The following is a 22,459-nucleotide window of genomic DNA, read 5'->3' on the forward strand; positions in this document are numbered from 1 at the left end:
ACCTTTATATAGGTTTTACTTCCTGTCAGACAAGAGTTATAGTCAGACAGTTTTCTGATGTGCACACTATAAGGGAGTTTGGAGGGGAGGGTCCCTCCTGAACTTTAAAACTCCAATATTTTTATTTATTTATAATGCATATGTTCCTGTTAGTATCAATGCTAACACCATCAGATTTAGCATTACTATAAATGGGTGACAGCCATGGCTTGGTCATGACCTTCTTCAGCACTGATATTGACAGGAAATACATATGTATTTGTTTTTTTATATTTGCCTTTTTTGTGACCCATCACTGGGGCAGAGTGGGAGATGGAATATTCAACATCCATCTGCGATTGAAGAAGCATGTAATCACTCTAGCTTCTACATTTTGTATTTGATTTCAGTGAGATTTGCTGTGAAGGATCATCCCAAGAAGGGCACAGATGAGTTCAGTAATAATCACATTTGGCTGGTGTTTCTAAGAGCTTTGACCATTTGCTTACTTATCATATGCATTCCCAGTGGCTTCTGAGCACACTGTAAAATTAATTTTTCATTTCATTTCAAGCAGATATGCTATGATGCTTCACATCAATGAGTTTGATGATGGCCAGATTTTGATCATTTTCTAGAGTTTAATGGACCACAAGCATTTCATTGGCATGTGCACACTCTAGCATTCATATCTTTTATTTGATTTCAATACAGGTCTTGGATAAGTTGAATCAAAATCAGATTTATTATTTATTTTTGCAGAGTTAAGGCCCTTGATGGTCTTGAATAAGCATTCTTCTGACTTATAAACACTCTTGCATTCACATTTGTTGTTTAATTTCAAACAGATTTGCAAATAAAATTCTCCTCAACAAGGTCTCAGATGGATTTAATGATGATAAGACCTTTGCAATATTTTGCAGAGTTAAGTCCCATGATGGATGCAGGCACTTCATTGTCTTAACTGTGAAACTCTTGCATCAGTTTCTTGTGTTTGATTTTAACCAAATTTCCTGAAAAGCTGATTCACAGCATCTCAGGTGAGTGATAATCAGCAGATATTGACCATATGTACACTTTTGTTACTAGATTGATTAAGAATATCCCAATATCTTGTGAAAACCCGAGCATATACAATTTTACATTTATTTGAATTGAGCCAAAATTATTAGCAGTGAAGGTCAATATTAGAAAAATCTTGGATTATGTCAGTTATTGCTTATGATTGTGACCACTCTGGTGACTTAGTCGTTAGAGCATCTGCCTTGGATGTGGGAGGTCGCGGGTTCAATACCCATCTGAGTCATACCAAAGACTTATAAAAATGATACTGACAACTGCCTCACTAGGTGCTCAGCATTAAGAGGTTAGTGTTAGGACTGGTCAGCCTGGTGTCAGGATAATGTGACTTGGCACATCATGTTCCATGTCTACAGCATAATGCCTGAATGCTAGACATCATTATAAACTGCCACAATACAGACATTGTAGACATATGACTGGAAAATTATTAAAACTATGTTAAAAATTCAAATTATACAAATCACACACTTAGGATTGAATATATATATATATATATATATATATATATATATATATATATATATATATATATATATATATATCACTCATTTTATTGTACTCAGACCATTTGGCAGTGGGTGGCAACTTCTTGTGTAAGATTCAATTAGAGATGAAATTTGATCTTGTGTATACTATATGTTACTTACTTAACAATAAGCATGCTGTGTTTTTTTTTTCAAGACTCTTAACTTCAGTTTTTCATGCCGTATACCATATATACTTGGCTATAAGTTGAGTCCATCTACAAACTACATAGACACAGACCAACTATTGTATATTGCACTGGAAGATCTGGGTCTGTGCAGCTTCCAATGGGTAATCAGTAGAACAAACAATATAGAACCTGATCTGCCAGCTCATTATCAGGGTCTTTGTTGTTTGTAGCTGTACTTGACTTATCAGCAGCATTTACAGCATAATGAAGAGATGGCCAAAAGACTGTAGATGGCAACTTTGTGGGAAGTAATTGTGATAGCTTTTACCTTTCCGTGAAAGTTGTTTGTAAATATGACCTGTGTATGTGCTTTCAGCCAATGAGAACTCAATCAAACAGGTGAATATTTATTTCATTTCCTCTTCCACATACATGTATTTTGATATTTGTCCGCTTCCTCAAACAAAAAATATAACCATGAATATCTACATACTGTATAATTGATGTCTTAATTTATATATATATATATATATATATATATATATATATATATATATATATATATATATATATATATATATGTATATATACTGTTTGTGTGTGGGTGTATATATATATATATATAATGTTTAAGTTACTTACATGTGTATGAATATCTGTCTTCTCTTCATGAATAAATAAATACAAGATGATAGAAAAGTCTGCCAACTGTCAGTGTGACCATGTATTCAGTTTTTGTCTGTCTGTCTGTTATTGTGAGACAGCGATGATTTCCAAATAGGTAAATCTTGGTTCCTTTGATTATTTCAGGCAAACTACACTGTATATACATAAAGATTAGATTTCCTGAATTTTGTAAAATTGTGCAAAATTTGCAAAAGAGTAATGCCTTTTTAAATTGGGGTTCCAATTACTAAATGCATTTGTTATAGCATTGTGGATGTTGTATGGTGTTTCAATTAGTGCAGATAATTTGGGGCTCTGCTCAATCCCAATCAGTTCTTTCATGAACTTTGTGTCATGATCATGTGACTGGTTGTACGGATTGTTACCTGGATAGCAGAATGGCCTAGACTTAGTGTTGTGCTGGAAGACATTTTATTAATTTTAAAACCAGTTAACTCATTTCTCTAAATCTTGCAAACAGTACTTCATCTTTCTAATTTGATATTTTGGTAATCAGTATACAAAACATTTTTGCTCAATTGATCATAAACCTGTTGAGTTTATGGGATGATATGCTGCTCATCATCTGTCATTCATCTGTCAATTAGAACAAGTTTATTGTTGATACTCCCCATAAATGATTGGGAATGAAATTTTATATGCACGTTCATCCCATAGTCTAGTTGGTCCCAAATAAAAATGGTGTTGCTTGGGCATCAAATATGGCCACAGGATTGGCCATCTTGTAAATCTTGTTATATTGACTCCTCCTGATTTGATAGTCATGTTAGAATAGGGTTTTCACAGAAATTCTTCTTAAGTCTAGTTGATCCTAAAGAAAATGTCCAATAAGGCCCCATGGTGGTTATCTTGAAAATCTTGTTATAGTTACTCCTTCTGAACGGATGGTCATATCAGCATGAGATTTTCACTACAAGACTTATTATATTGTCTAATTGGTCCCTAATTGGTGCCAGAGGTCCAGTATTCAGCAGCCATCTTGAAAATCTTGTTACAGCTACTCTTAAATGAATTGTCTTATCAAATCATGTTTTCATTAAAAGATGTCTTATGATGTATGGTTTGGCCTAAATGAAGATGATGACAATATGAGATTCAATATGGCCACTACAGCATTTTAAAATCTTGTTATTGCTACTCCTCCAGAATGAATGGTCACATCAACATAGGTTTTTCACTCAGTGACTTCTTATGGTGTCTGGTTGGTTCTAAATGAATATGATAACGAGCTGATGTTTAAAATGGCCACCATGGCAGCCATCTTGAAAATCTTGTTATTGCTACATGAATGGAAGGTTATATCAACATGAAGCTTTCACTGAATGTCTTATTATGATGGCTACTTGGTCCTAAATGAAAATGGTACCAATGTTAGTCCAACATGGTCACTGCAGTGTCCATCTTCAGAATTTTGTTATGGGTACTTCTACAGGGATGGCCATATTTGCATTGGGTTTTCTCACTGAATAACTTCTTGCAATGTCTGGCTGGTGCTAAATAAAAATGGCACTGATCTGACATCCAGTGTGGTCACCATGGCAGCCATCTTAAAATTCTTGCTATCATTACTCTGCTTGAACATAAAGTCATATTGACATGAGGTTTTCACCAATAGGCTTCTTACGATGTCCAGTTTGTCTTAATGAAAATGGTTAAAGTGCTGCCTGTTACGATGTGGAGACATTCAAATTCAATTGAAAGCAAAGGAAGTCTTATAGATCCCAATTCCACAGAGAGCCCACTGAGCTTCTACAGAAGTGCATCAGCACTTCTCTACCAGCTCTTCCACAACTACAGTGATTAGAGATGCAAACATCAACAAAAAATAGAAAACTGGATAATCTAGTTTCGGAATGCAACCAAGACAAGCACCTGCTACTACCCAACCAAATAATCCCTTTCTTCAAAGAAGATAGGAAATAACTATCAGAATTTGTCAGGCTACAGAATGTAGCTGATTATCTTGAAGAGTGCAACCACAAGAGACAAATTAGTTGGAGGGTTAGAGATCAGCTTATGCTCAAGATTCACTAATTGCCACATTTGTGTAACTTTTTGGAGCAATATACTCCCGAAGAAACTAGCAACCCTTACTTGTACTCATACACTCAACACAGCGGATAAGTAAAAAGCCTTTGAAATGGAGAGAGAAAAAAAACACTCAGAGACAACTAACTGCCAGATCAGCTTGATAATATGGATGCAGCATTAAAATAAATTTATCAGTAATTGTGTGAAGCCAAATATGGTAAATTACTTAAGGATAATACTGAAGTGAGAAAGGAAGTTAAAGACTCTTTTCTTAATACACTGACTTACCCAGGGTCAGATTAAGGCCTTTGGGGACCCTGGGCACAGCCAACATAGGGGCCCGTAGCTATCTGCCTTGTCCATAGATATGGTTACAGTACTATTAACAACATTCCCTGTGAAATCAGACAATAATATACAGGGTCCCTTGAGTCTTGGGGGCCCTGGGCACATTGTCCACTTTGCCCAATGGATAATCCGGCCCAGGACATACCCAATCATGAAGGTTTAACACCAGTAGCCAGAACTGAGGCTGCTAATAAACCAGAATATCATCTCTCCAATCAGTATCTTAGCCCTCTTAACCAGTGTGCAGTAAGATCTCTTGTGCTGGACAGGTTCCAAAGGAACCAATCTTTGTGCAGAAATTTGGTTCCAAATCAAGCAATCAGTTAATAAAAGGTAAGATTTTGAATAAGCACCCAGGTTTTATGGGTTAAACATTGCAAAAAGGTACTAGATTGTGAGACCATTAATTGCATCTTATGCTTGAAAATGGATAAATCTAAGATATTTTCAAGAACATTCGTTGTACCACAAATTGATTTATTCACTTACTAACCTGCTAGCTTTGTGGCAAACAATATGTAGGTGAGACTAAAAGGGAATTTCAGTTGAGAATAAATAAATACCTCAGGGATATCTGCAACATGAAGGGATACCACAGTCTCCAATCTCTTTAACCAACCTGAAGACAATATAGTGTTCATTATTAGATAATAGAAATCATAGGATTTTGAGATCTTTAGTAGCAACATTATTCAGAAAGACAGAGAACATTATGGGATACACCAGTTATATACCTTACAGGTAATAGGGATCAACATCTCTCTTTAAATAGTCATTTCTAACTTAATGAAAATGGTGATGTCCAGTACCACAGCATCCATTTTGAAAATTGTGTTAATGTTACTCCTCCTAAATAGAAAATATTGTTATCTCTTTTCTTTTCCAAATGGATGGCTATGTCAGCATGGGGTTTTGGCCAATACACTTCTTATGAAACATAACTGGTCCTAAATAAAAGTGATGTGAGTGATACATCAAATATGGCTGCCACAATATGTCTTACAAACCTTGTTGTCACTATTCCTCTTGAATGGATGATTATTGTGACATATTTTTGCCAAATCCTGAATGAAAATGGTGCCAATTGTATATTCAGTATGGCTGTCAGGATGACTGTCTTAAAAATCTTGTTGTCACTCTTCTGAATTGTTGATCTTTATGAAATGGGGTTTTCATCAAAAAACTTCTGATGATGTCTACATGTATTTTGTCCTAATGTGAATGATGCCAATTTGAAAATCCCGTTATTGCAGAAGAAGAACAGGTATAGTTTAAACACTTTACAGTTAAAAAGGAAGAAATAGTTTTATTTGAATTCCTCAAAATTCTTTTGGCTCACAGTAGAGCAACAGTCCTTTCAAGTGTCTCTTGTATTTGACTTCGTTCCCCACTGATCTCAGTATGTCTTGTATATTTTGCCATCCAAAAGTTAGTGCTCAGATGTCATTGTTACTAACCTTGAAAAGTTTAATTTTGACAAGTTAAATAACACTCTGTTCCTTTTCCAGGATACCTTTAGCTGTTTTTAGGACACCTTTATCCATTTTACCTGTTTGTCCTATACATTTGACATTGTGCGCAGTAACCTACAGGTTCCATGTCTAGTGCCTGCTCATTCTTCATAGAAGACTGATGTTGTAGATTCAATAGTCTGAATTGTTTCTTTGTCCTGGAATCTTTCAATCAGTCCTAACACCTGATCCAAGTCTTTGTTAGGGGAAAGAATAATTATGCCAATTATAAATTAGTAGTTTTGAACAACTCTGTCACTCCACAATCCAATGTCTCACATTACACACAAAAACGACACATGTTTGTGGACACCAACGCATAGCAGTGTCCTTAAAATAGATCGTGGGTGATATAGCCAGCAAACTAACTAGCAATAACCAATTCATTTGTTTTCAATATGATAAGCTATTGCAGTTCAGTAAAATATATCTCACTGTATACATACTTTTTAGTCAAGTCAAAGTGCACAGACACAGATCTGCTGATGCATAATGTGCCAGCAGATCTTATTCTCTGTAGTTTATTAGAATTGGTCTTCCTTTTGATTTGTAGAACAAGATACGTTTTTGTGACAGTAAATTGCTGTCTATATTGTTTGCTGTTGGACACGACATATAAGCCAGTAAGCATGGTAAATTCTTTTGTTTTTTTCTTCAATATTTCTGTGTAAATATACTTTTCAACAGAGGTTGTTGTTGTTGTTTTAGAGTTTAATGCCATTTTTGAGCACACGGTAGGCTATACATGGCGGCCAGTATTAATGGTGGAGGAAGACCTCAGAAAGAACCACCGACCCACGAAAAGCTACTGGCAAGCTTTCTCACATACCCACATTAGCCGAATCCAAGACTCCAACCCATGCAGACAGAGGTGAGACGGCAGTGATCCGTAACGGAGAGCGCTAGACCACTAGGTCATTTGGGGCCCCTTCAACAGAGGTCACAACTTTCTGAGACCATCATTATTACCTGACTAAAGTTTGATTGAGAAATTACATGTGAAATTACCTTCACCATCATGTATTATAAATTGGGAGACTGGCTTTAAGTTATATCCCAGTTATGAAAGAATAATTTCAGCAATAAGCCAAGTTAATGCAATTCTGGTTGAAGAAAACTGAAGAAACTAATTAAATTCTGGAAAGTGAAATGGATCTGTAGCACTTTGTTAATTATTTTCTATTACGTGATCTGACAAAAATAAATTTTCAGTTCAAAAGAGCAGTTTATGTACAAGACAATATAAAACAAGCCAAGAATTTTCCATTTTTATTGCATGGTCCATACTTCAAAATTATAAATATAAATAACAAGATGTCATATATACAAATGTACAGACACATATATAAGTACAAATTAGTCTGCCATTGTTTGACATATATAAAGTAGTTGGTTCAGTCAATTTATAATATGAAAATTAAAATGAATATTATAATTCCATTGTGTTTTCAAGATAAAGTTCTTAAATTACAAAATCACTTGTACATTTAATGGAATCTCTATTCACTTGGACATAGCCTTTTTCTCAATCCATTCACTTAATGAAGAATCACCTGGTAGCCTCCTAAAAAGATTTTTCTATATAATTCAACAAGACTGATGAATCTTGGTCACAAATATGATAGTCATGTTTTTTATTTCTGTATTATGTTTAAAGAAATATTTAGAGTGTGATCTAACAAATAATATCTGTTCCACAATGTCGTTTGATTTTTCAAGTCCAGATATGCATCCTATGACTGCTGTCTGGTAATATAAACGCACTGTTATTTGAATAGCCTTGTCTAGACATGTTCTCATTATCATAGGTGATAGGGCTGTCACAAACTGACTCTCCTAACAAAACTCTATTAAATCTATACAATTTTGTCAGACATCGACAATGTATGGATTTTAATGGGGATGAAAGCCGTTAAATATCTTTAATATTTACTTTATTGTTGGATAATTAAATGCACTCTTCAGTAATCAGCTAACCTCAAGACTGGGCATTCATTTCATTAGTGTTGGATAATTCAGTGTACTCATCAGTAATCAGCTAACCTCAAGACCGGGCATTCATTTCATCCATGTTGGATAATTAAATGCACTCTTCAGTAATCAGCTAACCTCAAGACCGGGCATTCATTTCATCCATGTTGGATAATTAAATGCACTCTTCAGTAATCAGCTAACCTCAAGACTGGGCATTCATTTCATCCATGTTGGTGGGTCACCTCTTGCACAGTTCTGTAGTTCTTTGATGAAACAAATATCAATGTATTTAACTGTTATCTACAGATTGTAAGGGCATAACTCAAGTTGCAATGAATTTAATACAACATGGCTCGAAACACTGTTTCATTTCCAAGCAAGGATAAAATACAATTATTTATTGATTTCTAAACTAACAAAAGGACTGAATACAATTTGTCATTTTTATGGCTTGAAGTATACTGTTTCTAATTCATAAATTAACAAGTAAAATGGAAATGAGAATCTACCTTCTTTTTTTTGTAATCATGAATTTTAAAGTATACAAGTCTTACAAAGCTGTGAATTTGTACAATCTGCAAATGCTAAAAAAAAGAAACTGCCAAGAAAAATAAGTACTTATGTGTGAATTTACAGTATGGTTACCTAGTGTGCATGCCAAACAAAAGGGAAATTGAAAAAATATGAAGATAGAGGTCAAGCAAAATGAAATTTTGGTCGGTGCAGTCAGCAGGAATGTGGAGGTATTCCCTTCCATTTTCTGGAGTGGTTTTGTTAGCCGTGGTCACTAGCCTGTTTCACTAACCTTGTAGCTGATCGGAGCGAATCATTGATTCATTAGTTCAGTGGATCACTGTCTTGTTATTTGAGGTTTATAAACCTCCTTGCTGCCAGTGGAGCCAGCACAACCAATTTTTGGGTAATATGACTTTAGCATGCTTGTTTATAGTGCACTATATCACAACCCGATGTTTGCGACCAGTACACCATATTCAAATGACATTGTTTAATGCAGCAGGGATTTGGCTTATTTTGCATTTGAATGCAAAAAGAAAAAGTAGAAATGGCTAGACAGCACTCTCAGTTTGTTTATCAAATGGAATTACTTTCCTCCTTGTTTAATGTATTTGAATTATAAAGCATAATACTGTCATGGTATTATGTAAGTTTCTTGTTTCGGTATTTGTTGATTTATGATATTGTTGATGCAAAACTATGCCAGAAGTGATCCTAAGTATGTCCAAAGGATTAGTGACTGGTGGGATGAAATGTTGGTATGACCCTTCAGTGACCATTCATTGCACTCCAGAAAAAGGTATTGAAGTACATGCATAGTCTGGCAGAATTATCTTTCTCAATGCAAATAATCATGCATAATGTAAATACTTGTGAATAAAGCATGCACACTGTTATACATGTTTGTAGAGCGGAACAGGATGTAACTGTTCTAATGAGTGGGTTCTTTGGACAGGTTACGTAGGTTGTATGAGCTGGACAAAATCATCAAGAGAAATCATAAATACTGAGCAGGTATGCTTATTGGTATTGTTTATAATTGTTGATATGATCTTTACTACATGTGCTACTATTATCATTTTATATATTAAACTTGTGTTGTCTTCATGGGTTCGAGTCTCAAGCTTGGCCTATGTGAGTATGTGAGAAAGTTTGCCAGTAGCTTCCCTTGGGTTGGTGGTTCTTATGGGGGTTTTCATGGGTTCTTCCTCCACCGGTTATACTGGCTGCCATGTATAGCCTATCATGTGTTGAAAAATGGTATTAAACCCAAAACAATAACAGCATCATTAAACTTGTGTGTAAACAAAATTATTCTGTTTGGTAACAAAGTAAATACTGATAAGTCAGATTACTTCATTTTGGCCCTAATCTGCTAGTTAAGCATTCCAGAAAACCAGTTGATCACTCAAATTGTTTTGTCAGTTTTTTTCCAGTTCTTTGTCTTGTTTCTGTTTCACTCTCATCTTTCAAATGGTACGTATTTATCAGGTCTAGCTATTGCTTAATAGCCACAATTGGGCCAATCAGGTCCAACCATTGCTTAGTAGCCACATAGGCCAGTCAGGTCCAACCATCACTTAGTAGCCACATGGGCCAATCAGGTCTAACCATCACATAGTAGCTGCATGGGCCAATCAGGTCCAACCATTGCTTAGTAGCTGCATAGGCCAGTTATCAGGTCCAACCATCTCTTAGTAGCTGCATGGGCCAATCAGGTCCAACCATTGCTAAGTAGCCACATAGACCAATCAGGTCCAAGCAATGCTTAGTAACCACATGGGCCAGTCAGGTCCAACCATCACTTAGTAGCCACATAGGCCAATCAGGTCCAACCATCACTTAGTAGCCGCATGGGCCAATCGGGTCCAACCATCACTTAGTAGCTGCATGGGCCAATCATGTCCAACTATCGCTTAGTAGCTGCATAGGCCAATTATCAGGTCCAACCATCTCATATTAGCTGCATGGGCCAATTATCAGGTCCAGCTGTCGCTTAGTAGCTGCATGGGCCATTCATTAGGTCCAACCATCACTTAGTAGCCACATGGGCCAACCATCAGGTCCAACCATCGCTTAGTAGCTCCATGGGCCAATCATCAGGTCCAACCATCACTTAGTAGCCACATGGGCCAATCATCGGGTCCAACCATCACTTAGTAGCCACATGGGCCAATCAGGTCCAGCCACAGCTCAGTAGTCACAAGAGCCAGTACTGGAAAGTTTTACTGTGCATGTACAGAATGTTGTTTTTTAAAAGGGAGAGAGCAAACATTTTTTTTTCAACCTGCAGAATTTTGATTTTATGCAATTTTCATCAGCTCTATCATCTAAAACAATTTAACTTTTTTTCTTCTTCAAAACCCATTTAAGGTTGATAAACTAGTGCAAGTAACTGAATGATACAGTTGAAACTTTCATTCCCTCTGGAAACAAAATTTGTTGCTAATACATCTCCAAACATTGTCTGCATGTATATGAAGTGCCATTTTGATGAAGGGCCAAAAAGGTGGCCAAGTGGTCTAAGGAGCTTGCCATTAAAGACCACTCACATCTAACGTTTGTCCTTGTGGGTTCGAGTCTCAACTCAGCAAACATGGATAAGTTAGAAAGCTTGCAAATATCTTCTTATGGGTCAGTGGTTCTTCCCAGGGTCTTAATGGGTTCTTCCCGCACCATATATTCTGGCTGCCTTTGTAGCGCATCATGTGCTTAAAAAATCATGCTAAACCCAAAAACCCTATGCTTTTCTAAATCCTAGCTTGAACACTTCTCTGTCAGTCCCTCTCTCTTCCTTTACATGTCTGATGGTATCTGCATGTATAAAGTGCAATTTTCATGTAGGCAGTGCCCGGCCCTTTTAAAATCCCAATGGTAACACTCTTTATGATGTTCTCTGTTGGTATACCCCCTCTGTCCATCCACGTCTGATTTTTCATACACATGTCTGATGCATGAAGTGTCATTTGATGTAGGGAGTGCCCTGTTCTTTTTAGATCCTAGCTGGAACACAATGATGTTTTATATTGGTCAATCCTTCTATCCATCCCACATATTTGATAGTTCATACATATATCTACATGCATGAAGTGCCATTTTGATGTAGGTAGTGCCCTACCCTTTTTAAATCCTATCTGAAATACTGTTATGATATTCGTTGTTGGAGCATTCACTCAGTCCATCCACATGTCAGATTGTTCGTTCAGTTGCCATTTTGATGCAGGTAATGCCCTGTGCTTTTTTAAATTCTAACAAAAACACTTATGATATTGTCTGTTTGTCCACCTCTCTGTCCATCCACATTGTATTGTTCATATCTGCATGTATATCCTCCTGAATAAAAGGGGTCAAGAAGGGTCTGGGGGTATTGTTGCTCCCTTCCTTTTTTTTCTATCGGAGATGTTCAAACAACCAAAAATAATCAAGGATTTCAATAGCAGTGACATACTTGGTTTTATGTACAAGTCATACGTAGTCCTAACAAAAGAATATATATATATATATATATATATATATATATATATATATATATATATATATATATATATATATATAGACACACACACAAGATTTTTGGGGCTAAATTGTTAAATTACTCCATGGAGAGGAGCAGATGTTGTACAATGATGATAGATTTTTTTAATAGATTTTGATTATGCAGTCTGTAATAATGTGAATCTGTGAGCCATACAAGTTTCTCTCATTATATTGTGGAGTAGGAAAATTAAAACGTTACTTCCTAAGTTATGGCTTAGCCATCAGAGGCCCATGTTTGTACATTCCTGAAAAGTTTTATCGTATTGAATCAGAAACATGCAATAATTCCATCACTTTCAGGATCATTTAATAATCTTTGCAACAGACCAATATACAAGTAAGGAATAGTCTGCAGTAGTGTATGTATGTGTGTGTGTGTGTGTGTGTGTGTGTGTGTATGTATGTGTGTGTGTACAAATTTTTAAAACTACTTTTGATCTGAAATCAGACTTTATCAGAAAAATTAGATGCCTAAGTAACAATACAGATGTTGTATACATTTATATTAACATCTGTGCAAAATGACTTACTTTGAGGGTTATTTTTTACTGGTATTGTAGAAACAATAAATTTAATCACCACTACCTAGATTTCAAACCTCAAAAAAAGAGTCGAAGTAAAATTGAATGAGATAAATATAAATTCAAGTTTATTCTGCTCAATCTTCTTTGGTTAAATCAATATAAATCCCATCATTTGAAGGACTTTCCCTTTATAGTAGTTAAAAATGTAAAAGCCTTCTCACTTCACTGCAAGTTTGCGCTGTCCTATCCTGACTCTGGCGTTAAATCTCCAGTGAGTTACTTTCACTTTCATGAAATGGCATTACTGGATGTCGACTTATTTCTTGATCATTGTGCTTGCTGGATTTGATAGTATATATAATTATGTCTTTGTCACCTTTGCTTTGTGTGTATCAGCCATACAGTTTTAATTGTTTCCTGTTCCGAGTACATTAACAGATGTGAATCAGTTACTCTATCTATTTATGCAGCTTACTCTTACCTACCAGCTGTAGATTTCACTAAACTTACCTGTTCATCTTTGCAAGTCTGAGTCATTCTACATCAGTGCTTACAAAGGTGTGGTATTCCCAGTGTATATGAATTAATCAAGAGGAATTCATGAAAATAAAGGCAGTTTGTTGTTGGCAGTCCTGTGTGCAGTTTCAGATTACTTTCCAGGAATAATTAAATTGTTACCTTGTACAGTAGCCTAAAAATAACTATACTGCTCAATGAAATAAAGTTACAGTATCATAGGTATATTGATGAAGGAACTTAAATGGTAATATACTTATCCACTCAACTCCCACCCCCAACTCGTACATGCAAGTGGTTTATGATGAATGTGATGCATGTTGTTAGAGTTAAACAAATGAAAATGAGGCATGTGGTCAACATTTTTTTTATTTGAGAGTACTGTATCCATTCCTATAGGTAGCCTGTAGATACACAGTGTGTGTGTCTGATTTGGATTTTTAACATAGCTTTAAAAAAAATTCAGTCATATCGCTATGATGTCTGCAGTGTGACAGTTTATACTGATGTCTAGCACTGGGGCATAATGCCGCAGACATGTAGCATGATGTCCCACCCAGTCACATTATCCTGACACCAGCCCAACCAGTCCTAACACTTAAACCTCTTAATGCTGAGTGCAAAGTGAGGCAGCTGTTTGTACCATTTTTTAAAGTCTTCGGTATGACTCGGCCAGGGATCGAATCCATGACCTTCTGCATCCGAGGCGGATGCTCTAACCACTAGGCCACTGGAGTGGTTCAAATACATAGTGAACTTTGATAGCTAAATCATGTCTGATAGTAACAATTATAATAATACTTTTTTCAGAGAGTACAACTCATATAATTAAATATTAGCAACAGGTAACCTTCCATTAGGCCATCTGGGTGGAGGTGGGGGTAGAGACAGAATATTTACTACATGTACAAAATATTAATTTTATAATGAGAAAGAATGCTGTGATTTTGGGGTTTATGTCATACAAAAATTTTCGTTAAAATGTATGTCCCCATCAGTATACAAGTTGTAGCTGCATACTTTTTCTTTGTATTTTCTGTTTATTTGCAAATAAGTTTGGGTTATTAGTGAAACAAAATAATTCTCATGGAATAGAATATGAGAGATGTGAATTTTCAACTAAATTGAACAAAATTTCAAATTCAAACAAGTTTCTAAAATACAGTGTATTAGAATGCTATTTTATTTCAGTTTCAACCAAATTATAGTTTGCTTAAAAAAATAAAAAAATATTTGTACCTATTTGAGATTGTGTGATTTGTTACTGACAGGGTTTATCACAATTCTGCACAATGTGACTGGAGCCTTGTGTATCTGCTTAGAGTTTGGCCTTGTATGTCCACTTAGGAGGAGATAACTACGATAGAATGTAGTCTTGTGTACCTGCTTTGGAGGTGATAATTACAATTGAATTCAGTATATTTTATGATGCTCTGAAACTAGCACACTTAAGACATGTCAGCGACACTAGAATTCCACTTTTCATATGATGCTCTGAAACTAGCACACTTTAGACACGTCAGCGACACTAGAATTCAGCTTTTCATGTGATGTTCTGAAACTAGCACACTTAAGACATGTCAGCGACACTTGAATTCAGCTTTTCACATGATGATCTGCAGCTAGGACATTTGCAAGCCTTCTTGCTTCATTGATGGCTTGCTTCAAAGGATGTTTAGAGAATACATGTGGTTTATATTGTGTAATGTAAAAATGTTTTATATTTAATTGAAGTTTTACTTTCAGTGTTTTGTATGAAAGGATTTGAGTGTACAAAACCCAGAACCTTTAAAAGTTATTTATCTGTATGTTTGCTGTTGAAACAGTTTTCTATTTTCTCCATTTTCATTTTTAGACTATGACTAGTCATTCAGACAGAAATCAACTTTTTATGACAGCGTCTTTGCCATTTTTTAATTTTACTCAAGACATAAATCATGTATCTGAATTTTGGGTGACCTTGTTGGAGTACATACTATATCTGAGTGATCAATAATATTTTGTCTGTTTATAGCTTAAACGGTCTGCCGTTCACCTGAATAGGACTGTGACTTAAGTACCTGGTGAATTGCAAGGCTCAGCATGTATTAACCTTATTACCAATGTCTGTCTGATCTTTGCAAATATTTGAACGCAGTGACAAAATAGGTTTCCAGCTGTATCATTATAATTTTGTTATATAACATTTTGGTGAACTAAACATTGCTTTAACATATTTGTTAACAGAATAACGGTGCTTAATTCATGGTGGTATCATTGTCATGAAAATTTAGTTGATTTACTCCCCAATTTCTGGCAGGCAGGGCTGTTTTAAAAAGTGGACTTTATAAGCAACCTCCCAGGAGCACCATTTTGTGAAGTTTGTGATATTTTGTTGGTGGGTGAAAACATTTGGTTTACTCAGGTCTTCCATTTCATTTTGACTTGATAAAGTTAACACCTATTGCAAGAAAAGCAAGTGTTTGAACAAATAAATGGAAACTACATTCCCCTTCAGGCATGGAAATTACTATTTTGTTGAAACAAATTTGAACACCACCATTCTCTTCTCTTTGAGGGTATTAATCCTTACTACCTTGATAATAATGGCAAACCTACTGTAATGCATTGCTGAATTGGATATATTTGTGGTTAAATAGGTCAAAAAGTCAAAAATGTAATTCATTGCAGCAGACTAGATCAACCCAGTCTTGCCACTCTCTCAAGTCTGTGATACTATGGTCTGTGTATGATTGGGATTTTGTACATGAGGTGAATTTATGGAAAGGACGTGCGTGTGCTGTGCTGCAGAGAGAGTTTTTTTCTTGTATGCATCAGTTCAGGAGCAAACTTGATATGTAATAGAAAGATAATACATTCTTTTCCTGCATAACAATACCAGATATATTTGATCATATGGTACAAAAGCATATTTGTTGGTACTACATGATGAAATATATCAAGCATTGATGTAGAAAAAGAAAATATGTCATCTATCTCTTTGTCTCTGTCTGTCTCTTTATATATATATATATATATATATATATATATATATATATATATATATATATATATATATATATATATATATATGGACCCATTGAAAACCCTCTTGACCAGTTGGTAATAGTTTGATACAGGGAGTTTGTGAACCTGTCCTTTTTTGTTAACTATACACTTTCTTTTTTAATGGGCATACTACTCACAGTTCATTGACTTCCTGGTTTAGTGTTTAATCCATACCTTGTCAAGCATGAAGATCAGTAAATAATATATGTGTTGTAATGAACCTGCCTTGCAGGTGACTGTTGTGTATCAGGTGGAAATCAGCTAGAGCTTCTGTGCTTATCAGTTTAAAAGCACAAACTTCTTGTAGCATAACGATCTACATGATTTGTATAGCTTTTTACAACTGTAATCTTTGCAGCCAATCAAATAATGCCTAGTGGCAATATCAACTGTTTACAAGCATGATCAAAATGTGGAATACTGCACATTGGTTCATATCATGTTGAAGTGTCAATGAATACATACAATGGACTTCTAATAGGTTTATGGATCTGCTTGAGATTTACATGCAACTGGAGGTAGAAGGAACACAGTGATTGCAATCTGAGGTGATGTCATTACATGCACTGGTATGTGTACCTGATACTAATAATCTCTGCAATTTAGTTTCACATTTAAACTGTTCTTTGGTTTGCTAAAGATGATGATGATGATAATGATGACAACAAAGGATCCTACCTGCAGGGTAATGTATGTTTTACAAAAGTAAGCAGTCTCAGCTGCTATAAATAGAGGGGTCTTGACCAGTGGTCACATATTTTGCTTGCTCATCTTTCAGTCCTGCTGGAACCAAACAGTAAATTAACTTCTGTCTTTCCAGTAGGTTATTCCCATCTGTTTTAACACCAAAACTAAAATGCCATTTAAAATCGGCATATTGGAAATATACTGCTGAAGCCTGAATGCCATAAAAATCATAGAAATATTGTTTCCTTTATTCATATTTCCACTGCTATAGTCCTCGGTGTTGCAAGCAATGTAGTATGTCACCGTTATCATACAAGTTGCCAAGATCAGCCAGTTAGTGCTGGGTTGTTGTGACCCATTAATACAGTACAACCTTTTGACACTTGTATTTTGTTGTTGTTTGTTTTTGTTGCTTTCTTGTGGTTGAAGTGCAGTTTATATGATAGTTCTGTGCCTGGCATCTGACCACATTTTGTTATTTTAACAATTACTAAGAAGAAACTAATGAACTTGGCCCACAGTTTCATCCTGGGGTCTAGTTGGTCATAAATTAAAATGGCCTTCCTCAGACAGCTGAGATAGATGGTCATATCACTTAGGGATTTTTACTGAAACACTTCTTACAACATGTAGTTCTTCCTGAGTGAGAATAGTTTTAATGGAAAATATATACAAAAAGTAAAAAAATAAGAAACGTTATGGATTATGATGAATGATTTTAATTTAAATAGAAGAAAATATACAATTGCACTGTAAGTGACACTATAAGCTAATAATAATTTGATAATATAATTACAAGATCAGTGTGTAAAATACCAATAAATTAGTAAATAAACGATGGACAAGGTAAAGCTGAGTGTTTGTCAGAAGTGCCTTTACAAACTTTGGGCAAGGAATAGGTGGGTGTTTGTCAGAAGTGCCTCTTAGGCAAAGTAACTGAGCCACCACAGTACCCATGGGTGGGGATCTGTGATTTCCAAGTTGTCATTCCAGGGGTAGGAATCCAGGTGGGTAAAGACAGAAAAGGAATTTGTGTTGACTGCACAGGGTGTGGCATTAGCAGTTGCTAAGTTCTGAATTGGGACCAGACCCAGTGGGGCAAGAAAAAAATTTATTCACCAACAAGCATTTCATACAATCTTATACAATATTGTTTTTCCTAAATTTATGTTTTGGACACAGTCTAAGAAATTTTGGTCTTTCATTTTCAAGAGAAAGCCTGTGTTTTGCTTGTAATCACAGGGGCTTTTATTCTTGTTTATATTTCAATACATATACATGTAGCAATATAAATAAATAGTACATGTGTTACTTATATTTAAATGTTTTCTCGAATTTACTAAAATAATTTAAAATCCTTTTGTGTCTTTTGTCCTCAAAGATTCACTACATTTGTCTTTTTCTTATAACTGCCATTTTGTGCAGACGTCCATGTGATGAAGCATCTCTTTAAAAGCGAGGCCAAAATCATGGAAATTAAATACATTAAACCTGTCTTAAAAGACCTCTGCAGTGAAAGACTACCTGTTTTGAGAGACCAGATTCGCAATGTCTGGATTTATTGATTGCTCTGAGTTATTACCTGCTGTGAGCACCTGTATTGAGAAACCATTATTTTTTGGCAGAGCAGCTGGTCTTCCTTGGGACAGGTTTTACTGTATGTCTATGACAGAGAATACACATTGATGTCAGAAGGATTTCATTTGCTATGCCATAATGTTGAATTTTATTTCTTTCCTAAACTAGGTTGTGTTTATACCAATTATATATTACAGCTCTCCCCCCATTATAGTGTGACTTATTATAACATTATTCCAGATATAATGCAGTAATACTAAGTTGTCCACAACTATAATTATACCATTGAGAGATCTGTATTTACCTTACAACACACACCTCTATGAAGCCTGTTCCATTTGTTGTTTATGACTGACCATCATTAAAGTATTTCAGTTATTATTTGTCTTAAATGACCCTAGAATTATATTTCATTAAGAATCTGTATTTCCTTTGCTTTCATTGTTTTTTATGTTTTTTTTTGTAGTGAAGTGTGTAGTATAGATTTTCATGATCAATGGTCATCTACTTATTTGAGTTCAGCCATAGAGGAGTTGACAGAAAATATTGTTCCTTATTTCCACTAATTATTTTCACAGGATAAACTCAGTACTACGATTTGAGTAAATAAGGTTAAAAATGAATGTGTTGGACTGGTCATTGATTTTTTTGTCATCAGAAAATTTGCGTTGTTTACTTGCAGTCACTAATTTGATCACCTACTTGAAGACCATACATTATTTTGAGGATATCTTCATCTGTTGCTATGGTACGCATACCATATTAGGAAATATTTCACACTTGAAGCAGAAACATTGTATTGCCATGAATTATAAAAGCAGCAAGTGATAATGCAAAATGTTTAATTTCCGTTCTGAAATAATTTTTTGTATCTGTACAACAAATGTAGATTCTCTTTTTATTTTATATCGTTTAAGGCAGAAACGTGAGCTGCATGGATTTGTCCATTCTTTAACAGTGCAGTTAATGGCCATATAACTTTATCAATAAAAACGAAAATCTAACATTTTACAATAATTTGGAAAGGAGTGTTAGAAATCTATCTGAAGAATCTATTGCTTCAGACTGAATATTTTCAAAATAAGACAGTTTTATTTTTTTTTAAATGACTTATTTGTGTTAACACTTTTTTTCATGGATTCATACAGATACCATTATGGGGGTGGGAGGTACACTAGTCACAAAGTGGTCAGGTCCAAAGGATGCTTGAGAGCTGTAAATTGAGTATCTTAACGATTATGAGCTTACTACCTACTTTATTTGGATTATTTCAGCATTCAAACACGAATTCTCTGTTGCCTTAGCAAGCTTATAATCTAGTTCAGTAAAAGTCACCGAGTGGAGATTTTGAGTTGCTTAATATCAGTTTGCTGTCAACACTCGCCCAATCCAGATTTTACCAATGTTTTCAGACGTGATTCAAATTAAACAATGTTTAGTATTATATTCAATCCATAATTTTACCCTAAAAAAATTTGTTTCTTGTGGAGTTTAAAAGCATATGTAACGCTGAATGTCATGGGGAAACATGTAAGTTCATTTAGTGATAATTTGCACAGTTCACATTAAAAAAACTATTGTCAATAAGCAAAACCTACTTGTTGTTTGGAGTTTATATTCAGGCATTTTTTTCTGGCACCTTCTCATTGCTTATATAAATGTTGAGTATTTGGCACATTAATGTTTTCATCCAGATTGAGAGAAAGAAAGTGGGAGTGATGGGGAGGGAGGGAGGGAGAGAGAGGATAATAAGAAGAAAAATTAATTAGGTTTATGTGTAGAAATAATACATACATTAGAGCAAATATATTTCCTAAATGGAAAATGAAAATAGGTCAGGTGATATTGCCAGATTGGTGATACAACTTTTATTGCCAATTTGGCAATATCCATTTTTTCACAGTTATATATTTAAATATCTCATTATCAAATACATAGGAAATATTGTATATACTTACTCTAGAAATCATAGCTCAGTTACTTAGATTTTTTTAAAAACATATCCATTTAAATGAGGTTCAGTTACTTAGACTTTTTTAAAACATATCCATTTAAATGAGGTCCAGTTACTTAGATTTTTTTAAAACATACCCATTTAAATGAGGTCCAGTTACTTAGATTTTTTTAAAAACATATCCATTTAAATGAGGTCCAGTTACTTAGATTTTTTAAAACATACCCATTGAAATGAGGTCCAGTTACTTAGATTTTTTTAAAAACATATCCATTTAAATGAGGTCCAGTTACTTAGATGTTTTTAAAACATACCCATTGAAATGAGGTCCAGTTACTTAGATTTTTTTAAAAGCATACCCATTGAAATGAGGTCCAGTTACTTAGATTTTTTTTAAAACATACCCATTGAAATGAGGTCCAGTTACTTAGATTTTTTTAAAACATACCCATTGAAATGAGGTCCAGTTACTTAGATTTTTTAAAACATACCCATTGAAATGAGGTCCAGTTACTTAGATTTTTTTAAAAACATACCCATTTAAATGAGGTCCAATTACTTAGATTTTTTTAAAACATACCCATTGAAATGAGGTCCAGTTACTTAGATTTTTTTAAAACATACCCATTGAAATGAGGTCCAGTTACTTACATTTTTTTACAAACATATCCATTTAAATGAGGTCCAGTTACTTAGATTTTTTTAAAACATACCCATTGAAATGAGGTCCAGTTACTTAGATTTTTTAAAACATACCCATTGAAATGAGGTCCAGTTACTTAGATTTTTTTAAAAACATATCCATTTAAATGAGGTCCAGTTACTTAGATTTTTTTAAAACATACCCATTGAAATGAGGTCCAGTTACTTAGATTTTTTTAAAAACATATCCATTGAAATGAGGTCCAGTTACTTAGATTTTTTAAAAACATACCCATTGAAATGAGGTCCAGTTACTTAGATTTTTTTAAAAACATATCCATTTAAATGAGGTCCAGTTACTTAGATTTTTTAAAAACATACCCATTGAAATGAGGTCCAGTTACTTAGACTTTTTTAAAACATACCCATTGAAATGAGGTCCAGTTACTTAGACTTTTTTAAAACATACCCATTGAAATGAGGTCCAGTTACTTAGATTTTTTTAAAACATACCCATTGAAATGAGGTCCAGTTACTTAGATTTTTTTAAAACATACCCATTGAAATGAGGTCCAGTTACTTAGATTTTTTTAAAACATACCCATTGAAATGAGGTCCAGTTACTTAGATTTTTTAAAAACATACCCATTGAAATGAGGTCCAGTTTGAATTTATTTCACACTTGTGTAATGAGAGTTTACATGAAGCAGTATCTCAGATTTTATAGGTCACTTACAGATCATTTATTTTTTTGTATCACATTTTTCATGTTATGTGCCAAGTTTACCTTATTATTTATTATTCAGTGTAGTAACAAAGCCTAAAGAAGCCTTGCATTATTACAGTGTTTCACAAGTGTGGAGATTTTAAACATTTTAAAGATTTTACAATCAATCCAGTTTACACTGGTTTTAGGTGTGTCATTCTTATGATTTTTTTTTTTAAAAATCAGTTTTCATGTACAATTAAAACACAATTGTTATTGTTCAGTCCTTATTGATGATTGTATTACATAACCAGGAACTTAATTTTAAGGTAAGAATTGGTGCAAGAAAGAAACAGTTTAGTCACACATACACACTAATATCTACAGTTTTCATTTAGTTTTGAGACTTTGGGCATCCAGTTTTAGCCATACTGGCCATAGACCAGATGTTAATAGGATGGCCTGCGGTCTATTCATTTGTTT

General features: G+C 34.6%; 2 protein-coding genes across 7 annotated transcripts in view; one reads left to right on the forward strand and one right to left on the reverse strand.

Moving 5' to 3' along the window:
• LOC149776785 (uncharacterized protein C22orf15-like) overlaps positions 1–13,489 on the reverse strand; it is a 150,336-nt gene extending 136,847 nt beyond the window's left edge. The window contains exons 1-2 of one of the 2 annotated variants that reach the window (XM_089941475.1): positions 13,356–13,462; positions 5,347–5,402 (exon numbers count right to left, since the gene is read on the reverse strand). The gene's annotated coding sequence lies outside the window, so the exon portion shown is untranslated. Of the gene's footprint in view, positions 1–5,346; positions 5,403–13,355 lie in introns of both variants that reach the window. The other variant, XM_089941474.1, reaches the window with a different exon arrangement.
• Positions 1–22,459, forward strand: part of LOC149776786 (uncharacterized) — a 183,011-nt gene that overhangs the window by 26,145 nt on the left and 134,407 nt on the right. For 2 of the 5 annotated variants that reach the window (XM_089941466.1, XM_089941468.1), the window contains exon 1: positions 16,683–16,978. The exons of 2 other annotated variants lie outside the window; for them this stretch is intronic. The gene's annotated coding sequence lies outside the window, so the exon portion shown is untranslated. Of the gene's footprint in view, positions 1–16,682; positions 16,979–22,459 lie in introns of those variants that run through there. One more of the 5 variants, XM_089941473.1, reaches the window with a different exon arrangement.

The sequence above is a fragment of the Sinohyriopsis cumingii genome, chromosome 18 (genome assembly GCF_028554795.1).
Source record: "Sinohyriopsis cumingii isolate HCF-2022 chromosome 18, ASM2855479v2, whole genome shotgun sequence".
Classification (NCBI taxonomy): Eukaryota; Metazoa; Mollusca; class Bivalvia; order Unionida; family Unionidae; genus Sinohyriopsis; species Sinohyriopsis cumingii.